Source organism: Leuciscus leuciscus (assembly GCF_965113295.1).
Source record: "Leuciscus leuciscus genome assembly, chromosome: 10".
In the NCBI taxonomy this organism is placed as follows: domain Eukaryota; kingdom Metazoa; phylum Chordata; class Actinopteri; order Cypriniformes; family Leuciscidae; genus Leuciscus; species Leuciscus leuciscus.
Window position 1 is genome coordinate 5,021,340 of NC_138734.1, and position 17,644 is coordinate 5,038,983.

General features: G+C 36.9%; 1 protein-coding gene across 1 annotated transcript in view; it reads left to right on the forward strand.

The window, feature by feature from the left end:
- Positions 1-1,139: 1,139 nt before the first annotated feature.
- Positions 1,140-17,644, forward strand: part of gramd1bb (GRAM domain containing 1Bb) — a 164,899-nt gene continuing 148,394 nt past the window's right edge. The window contains exon 1 of the mRNA XM_082182178.1: positions 1,140-1,272. The gene's annotated coding sequence lies outside the window, so the exon portion shown is untranslated. The remainder of the gene's footprint in view (positions 1,273-17,644) is intronic.

The window sequence follows — 17,644 nt, forward strand, 5'->3', positions numbered from 1 at the left end:
CTGTTATCTTTATTCACTCTCAAGGGGCCTACTACAACTTATTCATTAAATGCATGGTTGCAAGATATTTAGGTTGTAAACATTATTTTGATGAGTTCTGTTGAAATAACAACTTGAGGTTTACACGCACGTGTACACACTTTTTGACAGCCAATAAATATTATATTTACCTGCTTTAGAAACATTCCAGTAAGTACTGCTAATAGGGATTTAATAGTCAAAAGGGGAGACAATTACATTTTAAAGCATCCGTGTAAACAAACAAACCTGGACATGAGGATTTGGGTAGAACATAAGAGAGGTTCTTCGTGCATTCCAGTGAATTATTAATGGAACATATCATACATTAAACCAGAAGAGCAAACCACAAATGCGCAGTATCATTTTTCACTCTTACTGCAGAATACAAAGGGAAAAAAAAGAAAAGAATCAGGAAGAAAAGAATGTAGTGATTGAAAATAGCTCTTACTATAGATATTCTTGTTATACCACATCACACTAAAATACCAAGCGTTACAATATTCTCTTGAAGTCTGACCATGAGAACATGAAGGAAATTTTACAGCTCATTCAGTCAAATTGACGGATAAGGATTATTTGTTGTACAACCTTATGATTTGAAATGATTTGTTTCAGTCTTTTTGAGTAGAACTTCCTCAAACCGGAAGTGTCTCACATATTCTAATGCTGCTAATTAGGAAAAAGGGGAATACTACAGAGCTGGTGAATGCTTCGTTCTGATTGGTTGGCGAACATTTTAAGGTGTACAGTTTTTTTTTCTTCAGTTAATGACCAGCTGATGATTATTTTCTTATTTTGAAAAACAAATGAAGACACAGTATTTTTTTCCATTGTGATGAACAATTAATGCATCAGAGGGTTAATATGGAAAACCAGTAATACACACGTGTTCACACTCACTCATTTCTCTATAAACAAACATGCATGTGAGAAGTAGTCAATTCAGTGATCTAATGAGGACAGGAACGAGGGTGAGAGAGAGGGAGAGAGAGAGAGAGAGAGTGGGAGGGAGGTAGGGAGGTAGGGAGGGAGAGAGTGGGAGAGGGGGGGAAGGGGAGGGAGAGAGAGGTGTACATGTAGCTCCATACAGGAGCAGTCTGTCTGCCGAAAGTGTGTGAGAGAGAGAGAGAGAGCACGGGAACGTCAGAGTTGGAAGGCAGAGTTGTTCCCGGTCTTTGCACCCTGTGCTCGGAGCAGATGGCATGGCAAAGTGAAGCGCTCTCGTAGTGTGTTGTCTTCAGCTGCTGTAAGGTAACGGAGCATCACTGAGTCAATGTGTGGATAAAGCTTGCTTTGTGTGTGTTTGCCATTCTTCTGCTCTTATTTTGCACTGTTTTTACTTGCTGCATGCTGTGTGTGGATGTGTATTATTGTGGCGTGTGTGTGTGTGTGTACACATGCATACATAACAGTGAGAAACAGTCGTCTGACTGTAAAGGCTCCCTTATTAAATAACCATTAAATCTTATATTACTTCTGCTGGCTGTGTGATGCAGAACATGTCCATGAGATATAGATTCAGTTGTATTTGAATGTAGAGGAAGAGGGTTTTTTCAGTATTTGAATCACTTATTTGCCTTCAGTAGTTAATTCCAATGGTCTTGCTGTGTGACAAATGGATCTTTTAAAGTTATTATTCCAAATAATTCAAGCTCATAAAGCTGCATGCATAGTAATAAAACCCCTTTACTACTGTGCATAAGAGCTGTTTAAAGTAGATTTAGATGGAGTACAGCATTTACACAGCAGAACTTGTCAACTTCCCATTAGTATTTCAGTTTCATAAGCAGTTTGATTATATTTGATGGCATTGTGTAGCTTAATAGTAGAACCAATGAAATGCATTTAACCAGAAGTGCATAGTAACAAGTGCAAATGATCAGTGTGGTGCACAAGACATGGTATGTAATTCACACACCAATATTTGCTTATAGAATAGACCCTTAAAATAATAAATCAGAGATTGTTGCAATGGACGAGTAAATTACTGAATGAATAGACAAAAAGTGGTGTTAGAAATTAATATGTGTGTTTTATTTCCATGTCTTTGAGCAGCACACAGTCAACTATTTGACAGCTGAGCCAGATTCTGTATTTACAGAGTCGTATTTAATGGTTTGTTTTGATTGAAAGTTTTAATTCATATCAGTTCTGCCTCTATATCAGACCCGCAAATCACATACACTTACAGCATGCACAATGCTGTGACATTTTGTTGTATAAATAGACTATAGTGTGTTCACAAAAATAAACTGCAGTTTAAATATCCAGATGATGCACTTAATTAGCAAATAAAACGTGGTGTAGAGTGTTAGGGGCCATTCACACAGAACGCACTTTCCCATTCCACTGCGCTAATTTCCCATTGTTTTTCAACGTAAACACTCGCTAGATGGACGTCTTTATCCGGTGCACTCACGTCTTTTGCAGCATCTCGTGCATGACGCTTCGTTCTAAATTCGCAACGCTTAGACCTTTACTTTTTTCGGCTTCACTGACCTGCAATAGCAAAATGTGTTCTGTGTGAATGGCCCCTTTACTTATATAGTGGAAGGGACTATCAGACTCCAATGTGAATGTCAAAATAACCTTATAACAATTGTACACTAGATGTTAGAGTACGTCGTAGAGCATTTATAAGTGCATAGTGTATAGTGCGTCATTTGGGACACAACTATATATTAGAGCTATATTTTTGGGGCCGATACCGATATTAGTGAGTAAAAAAAGCCTGTTATCGATATATCCGCCGATATTATTTATGTATATATAATAATACAGTAGCAGTATTATTTATGTGCATATTATAGTACAGTACCAGTCAAAAGTTTGGACACACTTTGCCATTCGTGTGTACAGACCTTTGACTGGTACTTGTATATAGAATACATACATAAACACAATATATATATATATATATTAGGGCTGTCAAAAGATTAATCGCGATTAATCACATCCAAAATAAAAGTTTGTGTTTACATAATATATGTGTGTGTACTGTGTATAATTAAATTTGTATATATAAATACACACACATGCTTGTATATATTTAAGAAAAATGTGTAATTTATATATAAAAAAATTATATTTATATATAATATAAATTATATCTAAATATATACAGTATATGTATGCAAATATTTCTTAAATATATACATGCATGTGTGTGTATTTATATATACAAAATAATTATACACAGTACACACACATATATTATGTAAACACAAACTTTTATTTTGGATGCGATTAATCGCGATTAATCTTTTGACAGCCCTAATATATATATATATATATATATATATAAAAACACATTTTTTGCAATGATCACTCAAATGTGGTGATTAAACACTTGTGTGACAAAGATATGTAATGGAGGCAGGGTGAATGATAGAATGAGAATGATACATTTGAGTTGTAATCAAACTAGTTTGCATTGCATGTTCTATTCTATATTATATTCTAAATACTGTTGCATAATCTTCTCTAATGACTTTGTCTTTTTATTTAGTCACATTATATAAAAAATAACTGGCAAAAGCTTGTTATCTTCTATTATTAGACTTAATTCCTCTAGTCTCTACCAGTGGAGGAAGTACTCAGATCTTTTTACTAAAGTAAAAGTAATTATACCATAATGAAAACATGTTACTATGTACAGTACTTTTACTTAAATACTATTTTAAATATAGGCCAAGTAAGTAGACAGCAAAATGTACTGAACATGAAACTACTCATTATGCAAAATGGCCCTATATAAAGTGTTATAATTATATAAATTATTGGAATATAAATAAACATGTCCCCGCCTTTTACTCTCACAACTTTTTCTACATTAGCTAGCTAGCCAGGTTTCATACCTTGTCAGTGGAGCGGAAGCTAATATGTGCGCATCTTTCACCGGACAATGATGCAGAAGTATAAATGAAAACCAACGCGTTGCCTACAGCGTAGAGTCTCCGGAGTAGGTCCGACGCAGAAGTGTAAATCAGCCTTTACTGAAGTGAAAGGGTTGGCTGGTGTCACTACAGTAACCTGGGTCACCATTAGCAAACAATAGAGTGCGCTCTGCTGGACAAACTACGTAGTTACACAATTTACAAGCATTTTATCCGCGTTATATGTTCTGTAAAAAAAAAAAAAAAGTTAATATCGGTGGCATATCTGCGTCATAAACGCGATACCGATATATCTGCGACAGGCTCATATCAGCCGTAGACCGATAAATAGGTCGGGCTCTACTATATATTTATTTTTATTGCTGTATAGGGCTCTTGAATTGGCTTTTTTTTTTTTAAGCTTAATCAAATTCCATATCAATATTCCATTTCCATTCCAATCTGGATTCTGTTTTTAATGGTTTCATTACATTTTAATAATCTAAAAGGATTTGACAGTCCTACTTTTTGATTATTTATCAATTCATTCCTGGGTTTGAGGTGGTTTGCTTGTATTGTTAATAATCGATTGGATCTGAGGTGGTTTGCTTGTATTGTTAACGGTTTGAAAGGAAAGGAAGACACATCATGAAGTATGTGTGAGACATTAGTAATATTGAATGCATCTATCTCTTATACTCCTCATGTGTATTGAGCAGAGCTGTAACGAGCACTGATAGGGATAATAGATGGAGGACGGGAGAGATGTAGAGAGGAAAATCCATTAGGGTTAAGTCTGCTGCGGGGACAGGCTTGGAGTCATCATCCTTCACTTTTCACCCCAGAGAAATCATAACTCAACTGTGTTAAACACCGCTTCTCTGTAAATAAACTCTGTGGAAAATGACCTGAGTTCAGGGCACAATGGAAATGCTCCGGAGCGGTCCTAATAAAATGAATAAATGAGTGACTTATTGTAGTGTGAAATAAGGTCAGCAGAAATGCCTTCAGAAACAAAAACCTATCCACCAATTCAGCAGACGAGGACAGAAGTATTAAATGCAGGTTATTCCCCATGGGCAGAACAGGCTGTGATTCTGAGACGCATTACGATTTCTGTTCAGTAACATCAAAACACACACTGGCAGTTTGCCTGAGGAGACGGAAGATGATATTCTACCCTCAAACTGAACTAAGCACACTGAAAAAAAAGGAAAGCAGCTTAATTGAGAATACTAAAATAATACACTTACAATCTACTTAATACATTTATGTTTGAGATGCAAACATAATTACATTGCATAAACTCCAAATGAAATTCAACACAGTCATCAAAAAGTGATATGATCATGTTGCAATAATATGTTCAAATCAATTAAGACTCAATTTACCATCAAACAGATGGTGTTCACTCAAAATGATTTTACTGCTGTTCCATTCATTTAATTAAAATGAGCTAATACAACACAATTGTGTTGTATTTTGGCACTTAATTTCATCATGTATAATTAACCTAATTCAGTTGTTGCAACATGTAAATATTGCATCAGTGTATTTCTGAAACTGCATTAAAAAAAGAGAGGTACATGTTTGTTTCAGCTTATTCTATTTTATTTTATAATTTTTATATGATGCAAACAAGACGATTTGGCTTCCATGCGTTCTCAATCTGAAAATTTAGCAAATGCGGGTTTCTGGGTATGTGTCATTTCAGTGCTGGGGAAAAAAGCATATTTTTAGACTTATGTTGAAATGCTGCCCACAAAGTCAATTTGGCTTTTATTGAAGAAAGGAAGGAAAAAAAATTCCCCGCATATATATATATATTTTTTTGTCTCTTTTGAGGTTTTTATTTATTTTTAAATATTCGTGTGCGCGGGAGTATTTGGACTAGAGTGGCCGCGCACGCGCACGCGCAATACACGACAGGACCGTTGGTCTGGAGAAGGACATCTGAGGGGATTGACTTTATGAGGTAAGAATATCATTACAAATTTAATATTAAATTCTGAAAATATCTGTCCATCTAACTTTAAATACAATAAATAGTTTTTTAAGATAATCCCACACTTTTTAAATCATGTCGACTGTTTATTTCGTCGAGTGTTGTAACGTTAGCCGCTTGGTCAGGGTTTGTCCTGCATAGAAAACTACGAGGTTTTCCGCCTGACCGACTCCATAAAAGTTCGTCCCACTATATTCAAAGTTATCGAAAGCTATAGATTAATGTGAGGGACAGAAGAATATTTACATCCTAAAATTAAAGTTCACGGAAACTTGTCTTCCGTCTGCTGTGGCTGCCAATCATTCTCCGTTCATCTGCAGCATTCCAGCGTGCCTCATACGGTTCACGTTACGACAGTCAGCACGGTAAAACTCTCTCTGATATGATATAATCCCATTATAATGCTTGATCTGTATATAAAGGGCTGTGGATCTGCATAAAATTACTTCGTCTTGCTGAAGTGTTAATGCGGTTTCTAAACGATGTCGTCACTGCTACCGGTGTCTGTTAGGCCTCGTTCAGATTTTCAGTCCATCATACTAGCACTAATACTCTAATTGGCAGAATAACTGGAATTTAAAACTGTAAAGAAACAAATAATCTGTAAACTGCTGGATAGATATACACTAGGATGTGTATTTTTCATACTTTTCAATGCGCACTGTGACTCCATGGGCATATTGCACTACATCAATATAACTTAAATTGTTTTTCTTTAATGTATTTCATAAGTATACATGTAGTAATTTGTATTTTATTATTAACATGTGAAGATTTTATAAAATTACTGTCCAGAGATTTATTCAAGAATTGCTGAATTGACCCTTCGCAGGGAGCTTGATTGACAGGTGATCTGACCAATCATACTTCGCCATCCGCCATTTTGTCCGACAAAGCAGTCAGGAGAGTTAGCAGCTAGTAGATTAACATGGGAGGATTTGAACTTGTAAAACGGAGTGTACTGACGCCTTTCCGTGGTTAAAACAACATTCATTATGTTTGTTCATGTTTATTTGAGGCTCTAAATTAACTAGAAGGAAGAGATGATCGGTTCACGAGCAGCTTTAACTGATGCTCTACAGCGATCTGTCACGACACATTAAAGAGCCACAAAACGGTATTTATTGTTTAAATTTATTTAAAAAGTGACCAAATTTGAAAGGTGAGACTTTGTTTAATATGTTTAATATCAAACGTAACCGAAAAGTAACCTGGTCTGCCCTGTCTGTCAGCGTGCCGCGATGTATTTTTCACTGCGTGAGAACATGGTGTGGCGTGAGAACGGCGTAAGTTAGCTTGTCGGACAGTAACTAAGGGGGGCGGGTCTTTGCAAACGGTCAATAATACACTCACGTAGTTTAATATATTTTTGTCATATCTTATGATTATATAATTTTATTATTGTTTTTATTCATGACTAATTGTTTGTATTTCTCTTTTCAGTAACATTTGCTGTACATGTGGACTTGCAAGGCCTGTTCAGTAGTTGTAACAAGTAGGTTGAAACTATTGCAGCATTATAGGCTGAAACATAGACATTTTGGACGTAATAGTTGTTTTCCATGTGTATATTTAAACTGCCCATGCTCGTTTAGAACGTGGAATGCTCTTAAGATTCATTTGAATAGATTCCATGTGACTCAAACTAGGCAGAGACAGTCTAAAAATAGCATATTTAATTGCCATATATGTAATTGTGGAGACCTGTACTCCGAGAAAGATTATTGGGCTCATATTAATGCACATTTGAAAAAAAATGAATTGATAACGTGCATGTTTTTACATTGTAACTTTAAAACAAACATCTGTGGTACGTTTAAATCTCATAAAAACAGAAAACATAATTCTTTTTCACTTAAAGATTTTAAACCTGGGATAGTAACTACCAAAGTAGTTTCACAGGAATCAGATGTTGAAGAGGATGATGAGGTAGAGGCATGTCATGATATAGAGACTGCTTCTGATGTCTGTTCCACAAAGGACCTACCAAATATAATCAAACACAATTTTGCAGCAGCGTTGTTAAAGCTTGAACATTTGTCCCATGTACCAAGTTCACAAATTGATGAATTTTTACAAGAGCTTTACAATCTAAATAGCACTTTATCAATTCCTCTTAATACAGATGTTCTTTGTGATGCTTTTCAGAAGCATAATCTTCAAGTTGAGAAATCTGTCCTGAAAGAAATAGCTACTACACTGTGCACAGTTAACCCTATACACAAAGCTATACAAAAAGGTGGCTCCCTTAGTTCTGCTTATCAGCGTAGGCAGTATTATAAGGCTAACTTTAATGTAGTTGATCCAGTTGAATATATCCTGGATGCTAAAAACAAAAAGACTTTTCAGTACATTCCTATTCTTGATTCCCTACAAGTTCTTTTAAATAGGAAAGATATTTTAGACAACATATCACAGGATCTGAAAACACAAGAAACTGAGGCAGAAGGTCTGTATCGGTCTTTTAGAGATGGTCTTCATTTTAAGCAAAATAGCTTCTTGTCAGGACAGGACTTAAGACTGTTTGTGGGTTTATATATTGATGATTTTGAGCTCTGCAACCCCCTGGGGACATCCCGCAAAAAACACAAGCTTTGTGCAGTCTATTGGGTGCTGAGTAACCTACCTCCTGGGTCCAATTCATCATTGTCCTCCATATACTTGGCCCTACTATGTAAAACTGATGATGTCAAAACATATGGCTATAACACAGTGTTAGAACCACTCCTAAAAGACCTCAAATCCTTGGAAGAAAATGGAATTTTTATACCACAGCTAGGTAAATCACTGAAGGGTACAGTTATCACTGTTGCTGCAGACAATTTAGGAGCTCATGCTTTAGCAGGCTTTAATGAAAGTTTTTCAGGGCATTATATTTGTCGATTTTGTACTGCAAGCAAACTAGACATTCAGTCAAAAGAGGTAAGAACAGGTGCTTTCAGCCTCAGAACAAAAGATCTCCACATTGCTCACGTGAGGTCAGCTGAAGATAATAGTACTAGTTGTTTTGGAGTGAAAAAAGCTTGCCCTCTAACTAAAGCACTTTCACATTTTGATGTTCTAACTGGATACCCTCCAGACATTGCCCATGATATTTTTGAGGGTATTGTACCTGTTGAGCTTGCAAAGTGTCTCACATTGATAATATCAAAGAAGTACATTACTTTAAATGAAATCAACAAATCAATTTTAGATTTCCCATACAAGTGGACTGATAAGACTAATAAGCCACATGTTTTGCCTCAACATCTCTCAAGCAGAAAAACAATAGGAGGTAATGCTCATGAGAACTGGAGCTTGTTACGTTTGCTTCCATTTATAATTGGTCCTCAGATTCCTGAACATGAGCCTGCATGGCAGATTCTCTTGGAATTGAAAGATATTGTAGAACTCGTTGTTGCCCCAGTTCACAATGACGAGTCCATTGCATACCTAGAATGTAAAATATCGGAGCACAGACAAAGATATAAAGAGTTATTTTCTGAAGAGAGATTGCTGCCCAAACACCACTACTTGGAGCATTACCCGCAAATAATCAGGCTGTTTGGTCCTCTTGTGGGATATTGGACAATCAGGTTTGAAGCAAAGCACAGCTTCTTTAAACGAGTCATTAGACATACCAGTTGTTTTAAAAATGTCCCACTCTCCCTGGCTACAAAACATCAGCTAATGATTGGGTACCAGCTGACATTGCCAAGTCTTGATAAGTCAGAGCTAGATGTGTCAAGCGCATCTGCAGTCCCAGTGCATATTTTGAAGGACGAAATAGCTCAGGTTGTAAGGCAAAGATATCCTCATCTTTCTGAAATCCATATCACAAAAAACGTTTGGAGCAAGGGTATCAACTACAGGACAGGAATGATTGTAGTTCATGGATCTGAAGGCGGATTACCTGAATTTGGTCAAATTGAACAAATTTGTGTTTTGCATCAGAAGTTGTTCTTTATTTTGAAAGAGCTGTGTGGGTGGTATCGAGAACATTACAGAGCTTACGAGCTAAGTCAGTCCCCTACACAAGCACTTAGTCTTGTAGAAGTCAGTGAATTAACTGATGAATACCCCTTGGCTGACTATTTGGTTGGACGTGTGCAGATGGTAACACTGAAGAGATTTGTCTGTGGTAAAGGTAAGAAATCGAAACCTAAAAATATATTTAAAAACTAAAGAAATGTGTATATATATATATATATATATATTTATATATTGTGAGACAATGGATGATAAATAGGGATATACATTTCTGCCAAAAATGCCATTCGAAAATCAAGGAGCAAAAGAATATCGTTCGGGAAAAAAAGCACATTCTCACAGTGACAGAAAGTGAGGCCAATTTCATCAATTTGTCATCAAACTGTTAATTGAACATGTTCTTGTCGTTTTTTTTTTTTTAGATAGTTTCTAATTCATATTAATTGTATGAAGAAAAAACTAAGCACGACAGTCCGTTTCTGCATTGCCAAACCAGATGCTCGTTAGACTAAAAAATAAGATAAATGCGGTAGGAATCAGGATACGTGTTGAGTTTATGCAAACCTGCCTTGTTACCGGCAATAGCCTACTTTTTAAACAAATTAGTTTCAGTTAATGTAACTATTAATAGCCTAACGGCCGGTTCACACCGACTGCAACTACATCACTACAGCAGCAAACGTGACTCCTGCTCGCGCTCTGAATGCACTCATTGATTAACATGCACGCTGAAAAAAATACGTGCTGCTCACGTGCCAAACGCAGATGTAACCTGTACTAACTAAAACTAACTGCTTGTATAGAACAAGCAGTGCTGATACTGGTGAAATAGTCAGATTCAAGGATCGGAACTGTTAGACAAACAAAAGCCCAACAAGCTTATTGTCAGGTTTATGTTCTGTTATGTGGACCCTTGTTTTATGATTCTGTTTCCTTTAGTTCCTATATATAAAAAATGTTGAAAAGAATACTGTAGCCAAACTTGTTTCACCATCAACATGATTTTTTTTGGTTTGCCCACAATTATTTTGTGTTCACCATTTGTTTGTTTTTCTCTTTATACAGACAAAGACATTGGACAATGACGACATCTGTACTAAGAGTAATTTTAGGCAAGGACAGCTGCCAGAGAGTTGTTTTTCCAACTGGCTTGCCTGAGACATTGACTGAACTGGAGGATGTGGTAAGGAGTCAGTGTAAACTTCAAAGTGCCTTTCGCCTGCAGTTCATGGACACACTTTTTGAGGACCAGTTTATGAACTTAACTTCAGTTAATGAAATAAAAAACAAAGACACAATTAGGGCTGGGCGATATGGATTTTTTTTTTATCACGATATGTTTTTCCATATTGATCGATCTCGATTCTTATCACGATATGTAGTTTTTGCAGATGCTGCCAGTGTAAGGGACATCCTGAAGCTTGAAGAAACAAGAGATTCACTGAAACTTTAGAATAAAGTTTAATAACATGAAAAATTAAACAATATGCCTTCCAATAATGAGCACAAAATATTTTTGTTAAGGTCTTCATGCAGACAAAGGATTCACATTACACTCCCACATTGTAGGAATCTTTCCATTGGTCAAGAGAGCAGCAGGGCCCACAACTGGCAAAAGAAAATTCAGCGCTCTTTCGCCCATACAGAGTTGTATATGCTTTCAAACAAGTGCAAACTAGTAGTGACTGGTCAGTGGTCACTTTTCAATATATTTTACATTTTTTGATTTTGACCGGCAGAGGTTTCGTTTTCCGGACATTTTGATGATTTGCCGGTCAAATATCGCCTCTTAATTAGTCAAGTTGAGGAAAACTGGAGGCAGGCTATGTAACTTAAAAAATGACATAATCAGGCCGTATAGAATGCAACATGTTTATTAGCCTAACTTTCAAATAGACGGAAAAAAACATGAACGTCCGATTGACGTCAATCAACGCCAATTGTTTTTACTATGGTTTCACATTCATAGTTTAACAAACCAATCCCCCTTCCCCACATAAAATATCTGAATAGTAGCCTATTGTTTTTACTCAAGCGAACTTAATTATACTCTCTCAGTATGTCTCATTTAGCTGGTAACATTTAAATTGGCCACCGTGAAATGACTCCTTGTCAAATGAACTGGAACAAACAAATGACTAGGCCTATAACATTGTCTCGCGTCATTTTAGGCTACTTTTTACGCTGTTTTGCAGTGCTGAATTGTGCAGCTGCCGACTTAAAATCAAAACTTCCCTGTTGCCGCGTTTCCATTACAGATTTGCGCAAATGTTTTGCGCTATTATCTAAATATCGATAAAAAAAACTATTGCGAAATGACGGCGTTTCCATTAATGCTACTTAATGCATTACTTGTTAGGCGACTAAAACGTCCTTTTTTTTCTCTGACGTGGCGTGTTATCCGAGCATTAATGGCAGGGAAAGACCCTTATACTGCGAACGACACATATAAGGAGTTTCTGGGTGTTTCGCCCTCATTTCTGCTCCGAGGTTTTGATTGTGCCATTTATTTGAGATTTAGAATCCAGTATTCCTATAGGCTAATTATTGTTTCTTTTATGAATTTAATAAAGAACTCTGTCTCGTATTCTGTCCAAACGATCCATGTAGGCTACTTTTGTGTCCATTCGTTTTTCCTTTTTTAACCCGTAATTGAAAAACGAAAAATGAACGGTTGTTGTCTTTTTAAAACGCAAAGTTGAACACCAAAATTTTAATTTGAACTGGCTACACAAACTGCTGCGCAAAAAAGTAAATACCGACGAATTTTCTGATTTTTGTTTATGACTTTTTGCCCCTTTATTAAACATTTAAAATATTCACAAATTAATATGGAAAACATGTCGATTTTACTGGTTTTCTAAGGCCAAATTAGAACCTGGAATTGATGTTTTTCCCGCAGTGCTGAATGAGAAGAGTCATTAATATTATTAATAAACTATTGTTTTCTAAGTGTCGGCTAAAATCACATTTCCATCCCCACCACTGTAGATGCGCTTTTAGAGAGAAATGCACCTTTCATATGGATTGCATAATCAGAAGGTATTAACTTTCGATTCGAATTTGTTCGTTTTAAAGTGGACATTTCAAGCTTTAGCCTAAATAGGCTATATTTTGTTTCAGTTCTCGCGCTCCAGTTTACGGAGATCATGAAAGTGCGTCTGATTGTTTTATTTTATTTTACAAAAGCACAACGTTTTCTTGTTATTGTGAGTTTACACAAATAAAAGTAGTTGAAAATAATGTATTATTATTTTCTGTATGACCAGAAATGATAGAGTATTTTAAGTTATTTCCACTGTTATTGCAAGTGGTCACGCCCGCGCCTCCGTGCCATGCAGTGCGCGCTCCACACTCAGCTTTGTTCCTTTTTTGCATAAAAGCGTCTTCTAAATATAGCCTATTAAATGTTATAATATAATAAAATTATATAAAATTATTATTATTTGCGTAGCTACATGGACCTCACACACACCGCGTCTTCTAAGTCAGGTGACTGTAAATGCGCAAAAAACTGTTTCCATATCAGTTTTGCGAAATATTCCTTTTTCGAATTGCCTGAAAAACCTCCTTTGCGATAAACGGGAGTTTTTGCGAAATTGACGTGTTTCCATTGTGCGTATTTTTAATTCGCAATTTCAATTTGCGCAATTTGAAGGGTCGCCTAATGGAAACGCGGCTAGTGTCTCTCCACAACTTGCAATGCGCATTAGCCGCGTAACCTTGTCCTCCGCAAGGCGACTTCGCTGCTTCGTCTTGATCCGATTCTGCTTTTTCTCCGGTGGTGGTGGAGCTGTCTGGACATCTGAGGCTTCAGGCGTTCCTGATTCACCATCGTCCGTCGCGTCTGGCCTCTGAAAAAAGCTTTTACAGGCGGCTAGTCTGCCTGGGCCTGGCCATATTTGAAACGTCTCACTCATTCGTTCGTTGTTTAGGTCTATATTACAGCCGTTTTAGGCGTGTGCTTTATTTGAAATGCAGCATGCGATGTTGTTTAATAACTTTCAAACGGTAGAGCCTGTTCCTTTATAACATAGCCAAAGGTCGGTGTATTTTTGCTTTATACATTTTAGGCTTATTCTCAAATTCATTTTGGCATTACGGCATTACCTGACAACGGAAACCTGAGCCATATCGCATTAATTATATACGGCAGCCGGCAGACTGATACTGTTGTTGTTGCGCTTACTTTTTCATGTGATATCGAATAATATGTCCCAAGCATATTATCGAAATCGTTAAAAAATTTATCGCGATCCCGTATCGAGATCGAATTATCGCCCAGCCCTAGACACAATCAAGATTATACACCTGACTGACTCCCTCACACCTCTGTCTGGCACAATGAACACTTCAAATTCTGCTCCAGGACATGCTGAACTTCCCTCATCCTGTTCTTCCACTACTATCATCCTCTCCTCTCCAGAGTCCACCACACGATCATCTTGGCCTGATACATTTAGCATTCCACATTTCTCCTATGATGCAGAATATAAACTTGAACAGGCCAATGGTATCTTTAGAGAAAAAGGAACACTGCTTATCCCTGATATTAAACTCAAGTCTGACATACTCGAGGGGTTGATCCAAAAAATTGTTCAATACAAACTCTATGTCACAGACAGGGAGTTTGAACAAGTCGCAGATGCACTCACGAAGAGGCATCCATGTTTAGCAGAGAGGGGCTCAGACACTGGCTATGGAGGCTGGAAAGTGAGTCTGAAATACAAACTATCGAACTATCGCACACATCTCCGAAAAATTGGTTGTCCTGAAGTTACTGTAAATGAGTTAAAAAACAAGCCAGATGGAAAACAAAGTCCTGCCTACAATGTCAAGAAACCCAGGAGAGGTGAAGTGGACTACTGCCCGTCCTACCCCATTGGAGAGAATGACCAAACGCTAGAGACTGCCAGAGTAGAGCTCCTTTCTGATGTTAAAACAAGAAACAACAGAGAGACTATTAAGACTAAAATGCAGCGAACATTTGCACTAAGAAGACGTGAAGTTCTTCGTTGTGCTCCTATGATCAGCGACTTCCTAACAAGATGGCCAGCTCTCTTTGATGTGACTGAGGTTTGTGACGGGTGTTTACTAGGGCTGGGTATCGATTCAGATTTTACAATTCGATTTGATTTCGATTCGCAAGCTATCAATTCGATTCGATTTTGATTCACACAGGACATTCACGTCATATAATTGCATAGGCTTGACATCGCGATTGCGATATGATTAAATGTGCAGCACTAGTTGAGGTTATTTTATGATTAAGATAAAACAAACAAAATCTCACAGCATTAGCTATAAAATGGAGTTTGCAAGCCTATAAACAGTGGAGGAAAACTAATACTGGCTTTTGGGTAATAGATAAATAAATGTGGAAAAAAAATAGATTCGTGGCGTTTGAGAATCGATTTTGAATCGACCACATTTAAAAAAATGATTAATCGAAAAATCTATTTTTTTGCCCAGCCCTAATGTTTACTACTTGGTGAATATTTATTGTAATGAGGCATAGCTTATTGTTGAAACTGCTTTCATGTTAATTTTCTACTTTCAGGTGAATACAGAGTTTAAAAGAATCACGACCATTCCTCTACAGTCAAAATTTCTATCTCAGCTTGACCTTCACTATGCAAATTTCCTGAAGGTTTTTGAAAGGCGTCCAGGACAGCAAGGCAGAATGCTGAAAGAAATGATGTCAGCTGTAATCCAAGTAAGAACAACAGATAGTTAAAGGTGTTTTTTTTCGTGTGCTGGGTTCGCAATGTTTTTGTCTACTATAGTCACTGTGTCTGATTATGATTTTGACTATGAATTCTTGTCATGTAGTAGACATGAAACATGTCAAGTCTACACGTTGCAGTGACTGTTGTTGTGCACTATGACACTATTTGAGATGAAACAATTGATTCTTGCATCCTGACACTCATTGTAGTTTACAGATCAATGCAACACCCTATGTCAAACAGATCAGGCTGATATCAAATGTTAGAGATGAGGCAGAAATATTTCATTAAAATTTTCTATAAAATTCTTAGTGAATGAGACCCATTTAGCTTTTTTTGTTAGTGTTGAGTAGTGTCTATAGCTGACCTTTTTCCATTTCTGCTCTGACTTCTTTTTAAGGATGACATTGATGCATCACGAGAACTTGCCATCAGAGGACTCTGCATCTATCTTAATGAGGACCCTAAAGATCTTATGCAGGAGTATGTGGTAAGTGGTTATAGCTGCATAGACTGAACTTGTTTGTTCTAGTTTTAACGTCGCCGTCGTCCTCAACCACCCCCCCCCCCCCCCCGTACGCAAAAAATAATTTCTAGGTTGGCAGGTATGCTATGAACAGTGGAGGAAAACTAATACTGGCTTTTGGGTAATGGATAAATAAACAGGGTTCGTACGGTCATGAAAAACCTGGAAAAGTCATGGAATTTTAAAATGGCAATTTCCAGGCCTGGAAAAGTTTTGGAAAATGAATAAACTCAGAAAGTTTTGGAAAAGTCATGGAAATTTGTTTTTCAAAATATCCGTGTACTTGAATTTGTTTAATTAATAATATTGGTGAAACAAATTGCAATACTTTTTTCGTTAGGGTGATCAGTCGAATCACGTGACTCACTTGCGGCGGATTTTGATTGTAGGCCTCCAGAAAACTAGATGGGCCAAAAGAAATGGGTTCCCCTTCATGTCCGTTTCAGCGCTTTTCTGTGGCACTGAGGACAGCGACTAAGTAGCCATACCTGTGTGGCTCTTGTGTCGCTGTCCTCAGCTCAGTGCTTCAAATGAAAATAAGCTGCTTTGCGTTTTCATATTAGCTATAGGCTAGCTACCGTCTGTATGCGCCTTTCCATTACAGATTTGAGCAAAACTTTTTTTTTCTTCTAAATATCGATAAATAACTATTGCAAAATGACGGCGTTTCCATTAACCGATGTTAAGCAACTAAAACTTATTTTTTTCCTCTCGCGATCAGTCATTCCAAAAATCATGGCAACGGAGGACGTTAGTAGGTTTATATCTCAGCCACCGCCCTACAAATTATTATTATTAATGGAAGGAGACGTGTCTTATCCAAGCATTAATGTCAGGGAAAGACCCTTATGCGAACGGCACATATATAGGCTAAGTTTCTTCATGTTTCTCCCTTGATTGTAGGGCTGTACTCAACCAAAGAAAATCTTGGTCGACTGAAGTCCTGAAATTTTCGACCAAAAATCGACTAAAAATGACGCAAAAAAAAACGTTAACTTAATTAGATGCGCACTGTGCGCAGTACTTGGTAGCCTTGTTGTCCGCCTAAATGAATTATAAATAAACATAAAAAACTAGTAGGCTATTTGCAGTATATTAAATCGTTTTTGACCAAATTATTTTGCACTGAAATGAGTCTGACACTCGAGTCTGTCGGCTCTGACAGCGTTGCATCACGTGCACCTGCGCAATATCATAGCTTATGATTTCCGAAAATAGTACTATGTTGTCAACTAGTGATATCATCACAAGAACTGTTGAGGAATATGCAACATAATTTAGACAATTATTTTTGTCATACGTTATAATAATAAGTTATAACTGTCAGACACTATCATTTCACTGTGCATGTCCTCGCACCGAGCGAGGCTGAACATGAGCTCAGCTTCGCAGCTGAGACACGAATAGACTATTAACTTAAAGCTTTTACTCTTAATAAACACAAAAGGCACGTCCACTTTAATAAAAAAAGAATATTTATTAAACAAACCAGATCAAGAGCAGAAACTAAATAAAGTGC